Source organism: Neomonachus schauinslandi, chromosome 11 (assembly GCF_002201575.2).
Source record: "Neomonachus schauinslandi chromosome 11, ASM220157v2, whole genome shotgun sequence".
Taxonomy (NCBI): domain Eukaryota; kingdom Metazoa; phylum Chordata; class Mammalia; order Carnivora; family Phocidae; genus Neomonachus; species Neomonachus schauinslandi.
In genome coordinates, this window is record NC_058413.1 from 50,370,455 (window position 1) to 50,379,491 (window position 9,037).

General features: G+C 37.8%; 1 pseudogene; it reads left to right on the forward strand.

Annotated features, from left to right (window-relative positions):
- The first annotated feature begins 7,556 nt into the window (after positions 1 to 7,556).
- Positions 7,557 to 8,555, forward strand: LOC110576437 (annotated as a pseudogene).
- The last annotated feature ends 482 nt before the right edge of the window (positions 8,556 to 9,037 follow it).

The following is a 9,037-nucleotide window of genomic DNA, read 5'->3' on the forward strand; positions in this document are numbered from 1 at the left end:
TTTTTTTTTTCAAAAAAGTTCAAAGAGAAAGTTTTTTATCTGTTTGTTTATTTATCTGCCGCACTCTTCCAGTATGACTAGAATGTGGACGTGATAGCCATCGGTGGTGGTGTCGTTGGTGACTCCTTGATTCTAACTTGCTTCTAACCTAGGATGTAGGTTATAGAGGTTTTTCTGCAGCTTTCTGGGAACTGAGAATCACCTGTGGTAACGTTCGTGGCAGAAGCGTTAGCTTCTTGATTCTGGTGTTTTTAAAGTTGTGACCCCCAATATAGTAGCTGCCCTAGTAAAATATTGATCTGACAGTCATTGCTGTGTTCTTGGAAACCGTTCCTTCAATTCTGTCAAATACTTTTTTGTATACATAAAATTAGTATCATTCTCCATAGTTTCTGTGCCTAATAACAGTCATATGATTTTATATGTACATTGTGTGAGAACACTCTTTCCCCTATATCCAAACACTTACAGTTTATTCAATAATATTTGTTACTGAGTGCTTACTGGTAATAACTGAACGGATATAGTCATTGTTCTCATGGAAATTATATTCCAGTGGAGATAGATAGGTAATAATAAATAAATAAATAAGTGAATCCATAATATGACAGGTTGTGATAAGTGAAATGAAGAAAAATAAAGTAAGGTAATGGGATTGAGAACGATGGGGGTGCAGATAGGTTTTATTTTACATAGGGTCAATCAGGAGTGATGACCTGACTAAGAGGAAGGAAGCAAACATTCAGAGTTCTGGTTGAAGATTATCCCTAGCAGAGGTACAATTAAGAGTAAGAGCCTAGAGACATGAAGTTGATTGGTGTATCTGAAGAATAGGAAGTGATATATCATGACTGGAAAATTGGTGGGGGTAAGTGATTGGGTGGGGAAGAGACCACATCATTCAGGGGCTTCAGTAAGTCATGCAGTACAAATTTTACATTTTATTCTTAGTGAACTAGAAAAGCATAGTAAGAGGTCTTAAAAACTTTTTAAATTTTGAAATAATTATAAATTCATAGAAGTTCACACAGAAATGTACTGGGAAATCTCATGCACCTTTATTCCAGCCTCTCCCAATGTTGACGTCTTAAATATCTATCATACAGTATCAAAACCAAGAAGTTGACATTGGTACAATTCATAGAGCTCATGCCAATTCCACCATTTGTACATGCACTCATCTGTGTCTGTATGTATAACTCTAGGCAATTTTATTACGTGTGTTGCTTTGCCAAATTACCAGCAAAATCATGATACTCAAATGTAACATCACCACAAGATTCCCTCATTTTATTCTTTTATAGCCATGACTATACTTTCCCTCTTCCTAACCCTTGACAACCACTACTCTAGTCTTCACCTCTGTAATTATATTATTTTACCAATGTTTCATAAATGGAATTATGCAGTATGTATTCTTTTGACAATGCCTTTTCACTCTGCATAATTTCTTTGTCGTTCATCCACGTTGTTGACTGTACCAACAGTTAGTTTCTGTTTGTTGCTATGTAGTATTCCATGATAGAGACACACTACAGTTTGTTTGACAATTCACTTTTTGAAGGATATTTGTGCAGTTTTCAGTTTGGGGCTATTATGAATAAAGCTTTATAAACATCCAACTATAAGTTCATGCATGAAAATATCTCTATTTCTCTGGGATAAATGCTCAGTAGTGCAATTCCTGGGTCATATGGTAAGTCTACTTTTAGTTTTGAAAAGAACTCCCAAACTATTTTCTATAGTGCTGTCAGAAAGATTTTGAAGTGAGAAATTATATGTTATGGCTTACATGTTTAGAAATATTACTGGCTTTTCTATGGTAAGTAAACTGAAGAGAGACCATATAAGAAGCTATTACAATTTTCCAGATGAGAGATTATGGCCATATGGACCAGAGACAGAGAATTAGAGGTTTTGAAAATAAATTTTGAATGCACTTTGATAGCAGAGTTAAAAGGATTTAATGATGATCACACAAGTGATATAAGAGAAAGAATCAAGAATGATTCCAAGGTTACTGGTCTCAGCAACCGGAATAAAAGAGTTGCCATTTACAGTGATAAAGATGGTTTAAGGAGAAGGAAGAGTCTGATTTTGGACATGCTTAGCTTGAAATGGTTATCCAGCATTAGGTAGAAGTGCTGAGAAAGCAGTTGAATCTAGGAATCTGAAACATAAATTTAGAAGTCATGAGTGAATAAATGGTGCTTAAAACACACACACACACACACACACACACTTTGTGGAGTAAAAGTAGAGAGAGAAAAGCTGAAGACAGAGTACTGGAGTAATAAAAGATTCAGAAAAAGGAAAGACAGGGGACCTAGAAAGGGAGAAAATAAGGATCAGTCAATGAAGTAGAAGAAGAAACAGGAGAAAATATAAAAATCGAGATATGAAAAGAAAAAAAAATTAAATTAGGTCGAAGCGTTCATAGTTTTCAAATGCTGGTGATGTGTTGAGTAGATTGAAGACTGAGAATTGCCCATGAGACTGGGCATTATGGAGGTCACCGGGTACCAGAAAGAGGGCAATTTCAGTGGGTGGTAGAGACTGGAGAGTGTTTATGAGAGAATGGGAGGAGAGAAGTGGAAACTATAATGAGGGGAGTATTTTTTCTCATATTCTTAGGAATTGTTGTAAGAGAAAAGAAATGCCAGTGATTTTTAAAAACATTATCTTGTATCCCATTACTGTAATAAACTCTTATCTTAGTAGTATCTGGTACAGAAAACTTACGAAGACTGTACAGAGATTTCCTATAATTAATAATACAATATCACTAATATCTTACACTAGTATGGTACATTTGTTATAGTCAATATACCAATATTGACATATTATTATTAATGAAAGTAAAGCGGTATCAACAGAAGTTCATTTCAGATATAATTTATATCAGAAAGATTTACTTCTGTTTACAGTGTATTTGCAGTATGCCAATATATAACTAAGATTATTTGTACAGAAAAAAAGATGATATAATGATAGGCGACATATACATACATATATATTCTTTATTATATACAAGAGCTAATAATAATAGTTAAACATCTTTTGAGCATTTACTATATGTTTTGTAGGTTCAGGAAATAACTCATGTTTGTTAGAGCTATAACTCAACACTACATATTGTGATATAGCATTCTAGAATGGTATATATCTTTTCATTTTCAACAAATCATTTCATAATTAAATTTATTTGTTCCAACGAATCATAATCTTGATGGCTTACTAAAGAGGACAGCTGATGGTAAAGATAATTTCTCTTTCTGTGAGTCATTGTTTCTTAAGTATATTTTGTTTACCTCGTTTTACGGTCAGAGTATGATATATTTATTCTATATTCCCAAATTGTCTATGTTAAGAACTGCGAAGAGTCTGAAATTTTCTTCTACTTGCAAGCTAACAAGTTACTTTGCCACAGTTTCATGGTGGCTGGTAGAAGACACAGGAATCCTGGGTCAGAGACAAAGGACAATTTAGTACATGCAGCCATAGCAGATTTCTCTAGTTTTAACTGATGTTCTTTTTCTGTCCCAGAGTCCTGTCCTGGAAACCTCATTATATTTAGTTGTCATGTCTCCTTAGGCTCTTCTTGAATGCAACAGTTTAGTTTTAAAATGTTTCCATGTGGGGGCACCTGGGTGGCTCAGTCGTTAAGCGTCTGCCTTCGGCTCAGGTCATGATCTCAGGTTCCTGGGATCGAGCCCCGCATCAGGCTCCCTGCTCTGCGGGAAGCCTGCTTCTCCCTCTCCCACTCCCCCTGCTTGTGTTCCTTCTCCCCCTGCTTGTGTTCCTTCTCTCTCTGTGTCTCTCTCTGTCAAATAAATAAATAAAATCTTTAAAAATAAAAAAATGTTTCCATGTGTTACTATTTTACTTTGATTTTTAGAAATGGAGTTTTTGTGTATGTTATGTGTTTTTATTTTAAAATGTTAAACTTAGATTTTATATTGTTGGAATGGGTGGGGTTGGTGTCACCCTGTGCTCAATTCAATTTTTTGTTCTGGAATTCCCACTTTGACTGGTTGAGATGAAAGAAAGTCAATTTCATGTAAGTTGCCTAAAGATCTGCAAGAACTCAGGGACACAGCAGAGTCAAAAGAATATATTTTTAGGGGAGGAGGAGGTTAGTTTACCCATTTTTATTTGCCACAATTGATACACCAAGCTAGTCAGCATACAACAACCTTTAATACTCTGGACTGTTTTCCCTTGAGATATTCTGAACTTGATACTTTTATCTGATTTAGTAAAATGGAAAGCTTAGTTAGCACCACAAAATTGCAATGTATCTTTAGCTCTTTCTGCAATAAGCAAAGCTTGCTTTGCTTATGTATCTGTCATACTGTTTTACAAGACAATTCAAACGTGAAAGGTCTCTGTAAGACACCTGTGGTAGTTTTTTTTTTTTTTTTTTTTTTGGCAATACAGTAACAGAATCAATAATATGAAAAGAAAATAAGGGAAGTGAGAGAAAAAGTGGTTTCAAGAATAACTTTAAGGTCTCTGCCATAAGCATCTGGATGTTAATGATAATCTCCAGAAGTACTGTAAACATTGGATAATATGCAATGACCTAAGGGAGTTGTTTATGTAAAAGATTAACTCATCTTGCTCTGAAGTCAGTTTCTTCAAAGTACCTCAATGCAGTTACAAATAGAGACCAGAAAGCCCCATTCAGTGAAATAGAAGGTGATACTCATATGGGTCCTACAACCATATAATCTGGAGCTCACCCACATCCCTAATCAATCGATTGTCTTTCTCCAAACACATAAATATCTGGGATCCAGAGTTTAAAGGGTTATTATCACACCTTTCTTTGAAGTCAAAACCTAGAGCCTAGCTAACTTAAATTTGTTTTTTCTTTCCAAAATTATTTTTTGAATTCTCTATAAATGACTACTCTACAAAGGCTGAAGTATTCCAGTACTTCCTGGTTCCTTCTGTCTGTCCAAAACCCTGAATCATACCATGTTTGTGTACAGTGTCATTTCTAGACCAGGAAAACATTAATGCAAACATTTATATACTAATACTAATAGTATTGACTGGTGACTGGAGTCCCTGGAGTCCCCCTAGAATTTAGAGCCTTCACTTTTCAGTCTTTCCATCCCCTGAGAAAAACAAAGAGAAATAAAAGCTTATGCTGTCGAGGTGTGTCTGTCTTTCCTGGCTGGAATTAAATTTCTTTGTTCCCATGCCTCACCTCTCATCTGGGTACCCTTCTCTTTATATGTCCTCCCCAACTGTGTTGTGTTACTTCCTGTATCTTTCTGTTCTCATCTTAGAACTATCCTCTTCAAGCCCTTTATTGGTTTCCTAACATCCGGATAAGGTGCCTGTGAGTATAATCTGAGTGTGGTAATGGTGGTAGGAGTCTTGGGGAGGCAGACTGGAGAAGATCCTGGAAAAATCCAGGGAAAGATTTTGGTAGCTAGAATAAAGAATGACTCCTCAAGGATATGCATATCCTAATTCCTGGAACCTGTGCATAAGTTATTTATATGTCAAAAGATGTTTATGGCTGCTAATCATTTGACTTTATATTGGGTTATCTGGGTGATTCTGTTGTAATTGCAGTGGTCTTTAAAAGTAGAAGAGGGAGGGACGCCTGGGAGGCTCAGTCGTTAAGCGTCTGTCTTCGGCTCAGGTCATGATCCCAGGGTCCTGGGTTTGAGCCCCACATCGGGCTCCCCGCTCAGCGGGAAGCCTGCTTCTCCCTCTCCCACTCCCCCTGCTTGTGTTCCCTCTCTCGCTGTGCCTCTCTCTGTCAAATAAATAAATAAAATCTTTAAAAAAATAAATAAATAAAATAAAATAAAAGTAGAAGAGGGAGATAGAAAAGTTCGGAGTCAGAGAGAGATATGTGACTATAGAGGTTAGAATAAGGAGACTTGAGGAAGACTCAAACCACTTTTATTATCTTTAAAGACGGAGGACAAGACAATAAGCCAAGGAAATGTGTGTGTGTGTGTGTGTCTGTGTGTATTCAAGAAATATATTCAATATTTTCTGGCCCAAACAGGACACAATGAAAAAATTAGTAAAGAATGACAATCTTGAAATATTAATTTTACCACTGAGACCGTATGAATGGTTATTCTATGTGAAATCTTGCCTCCTTTTATTCTGGAAGAGACGCATGAGGACAGAAAATTTGTCCTCAAGAGGAGTTCCCAATCATTAACAGAAGATGCTCACACATCTAGAAAAGAGAATCCAAGAGAATAAGCAGGAAAATAATGTGAAATTCAATACAGTCATCTGATAGTTTGTTTGGTAAAATGATTAAGAACTTGATTTTACAAGCAGGAGAAGGGACTGCTTGGTTCAGGATTACTGGAGAAGGTGCCCTGGAGACATCTGTGTTGGTAAGGATCAAGAGCAATGAATAGAATTTACACATGTTGAGAGAAGACAAGATTACACTGATGGAAAAGGCAGCAATCGAAGCAATGAGATGTAGGAACGAGGGAGAAATCTATGGACGCCTTGTAGGGAAGAATGTGATACACATTCACATAGGTAGAACTAAAATATATAAGGAAACTACTGACTGCCAACAGGAGATAAAATATATTCTGTAGGTATAATGGGGGCAATGACAAGCTTTTAGACAAGGTTGCCAATGTCTTAATAATTTCATATTTTTAAGAGAGCAATCTGGCAGCATGAGATAAAGAACAAGACTCCCAAGATATTGGAAGAACTGGGATTTTTATTGTATGGCCCCAACTGGTGATTAATGACTTGAGTAGGTGAGGAAGTGGAAAAGTGGAGTAGGCAGATCAGACAAGGATTTTAAAGAGGATCAGAAGAGCTGGCAGATTAGATACAGGGACTGAAGGAGGAAGAAGAGCCTCAGTCAACCCTCAGATCACCATGCTCTGGTGGTGGAAGAATGATGTGATGACGAAGTGACGTAGCTGGTCAGGAAGTTAACAGGTGGAAGAAATAATGAGTTTTGGAGAATTGTTGATGAGTTGACAGAAGAATATTTAGATGGAGATCTTCTTCCAGATATTAAGGAAGTGGAGCAAATAGGCAGTAGTAGATTGGCTCGCCAGATTCCTAATGATGTATTGGCAATGAAGAATGCATATTTGTTAACTCATACCTGGTCCCTGTTATTTCTTTGAATGGGCACCTCAGTGAAGATTTACTGAGATCTGTGCCAGGTAGGATACTCGACATTTACATCTTTGAGAAATCTCAGACTGAATTACTTGGTGAGGGCAAGATAATCTTGGAACTTTAGTTGACAACACAGGCCCAGCAATGATCACAGGTCATGGATCTGGTGGGACGTGGTCCCGATGTAGTAACAATGCTGTTATTGTTAATATCTGTAGATAGAGAATTATTGGTTTAATTCATGGTTTAATTCATATCTCTTGGCAGCCTTTGGTAAGTGTCTGCTGTAGTGTTTGTGATGCAATGGGAACGAAGCGATCTTAGTTCCGGAAAAGACTTAAAGGGAATTCATGGCCAGTAAGTTCCAGGAATAAAATACTATATTTTGTCCTTAAGGAATTACAATTACCATGATGGCCACATTGAATTTAACAAGTTTCGATCCAGGCTCCTTCATGTTGGTAGGGATCCCAGGGCTGGAGCAATTCTATATCTGGATTGGGATTCCTTTCTTTGTTATCTACCTGGTGGCCCTTGCAGGTAACAGCATCCTTCTTTACCTCATCACTATGGACCATAGCCTCCATGAACCCATGTTCTTCTTTCTCTCTATGTTGGCCTCTGCAGACCTCATATTATGTACCACGTGTGTGCCCAAAACACTTGGCATATTCTGGTTGAAAGCTCAGAAAATCACTTTTCCTGGCTGCCTTACCCAGTTGTTCTTTCTTCACTTCAGCTTTTTTCTGGACTCAACCATCTTGTTGGGCATGGCATTTGATCGTTACATGGCCATTTGTTCTCCTTTGAGATACACAAGCGTTTTGACACCTAGAACAATTGTCAAGATCACGGTGGGCATTGTCGGTCGGAGCTTTAGTGTCATTCTGCCCGTTAGTTTCCTAGTGAAGTGTTTGCCCTTCTATAGGACACACATCATCCCTCACACATACTGTGAACATATAGGTGTTGCCCGGCTCGCCTGTGCTGACATCTCCGTCAACATCTGGTATGGTTTTGCTGTGTCTGTAATGACTATTATCTCAGACTTAATTCTCATTGGTATTTCTATTCTCTCATCCTTCATGCTATTTTCCACCTGCCATCCAGAGATGCCCGACAGAAAGCCCTCAGCACCTGTGGTTCCCATGTCAGTGTCATTCTCATATTCTACACACCAGCCATGTTCTCATCACTGCGGCCACAGTATCTCCCTCACCTTTTATATCATGTTTGCCAACCTCTATGTGGCAACCCTTCCTGCACTCAATCCCATCATTTACGCTGTAAAAACCAAGCAGATCAGGGACAAGGTCATCCTCTTATTCTTTCCTAAATGGATTCAGTGTCCCAGGGCTGGGAACATAGAGAAAGAAATTGTGGGAAGTCAAGTAATCATATTGATTTAGTAGAATTTCTTATGTAAATCAGTAGTAGGAAGCCCTCCAATAATGGACTCAATTCCTATGACTCTCAAGACCTTAATTTTGTTGGGGAAAATCATTGGTAGAATTAGAGGAAGAGAGGTAAGGATTTTTCAAGTCCCTAGAAAATGACAGACATCAGATAGAAGAATCCCAATTTTCTACAATCAAAAACTTAAACGCGGGGCGCCTGGGTGGCTCAGTCGTTAAGTGTCTGCCTTCGGCTCAGGTCATGATCCCAGGGTCCTGGGATCGAGCCCCGCATCGGGCTCCCTGCTCTGCGGGAAGCCTGCTTCTCCTTCTCCCACTCCCTCTGCTTGTGTTCCCTCTTTCGCTGTGTCTCTCTCTGTCAAATAAAAAAATAAAATCTTAAAAAAAAAAAAACTTAAACGAAAAAATGTTTACTCTTCCTTTGGTCCTTTTATCTTGTTTCAATGTCCTTAAATAAATTTTAAAAAAGAAAGAAA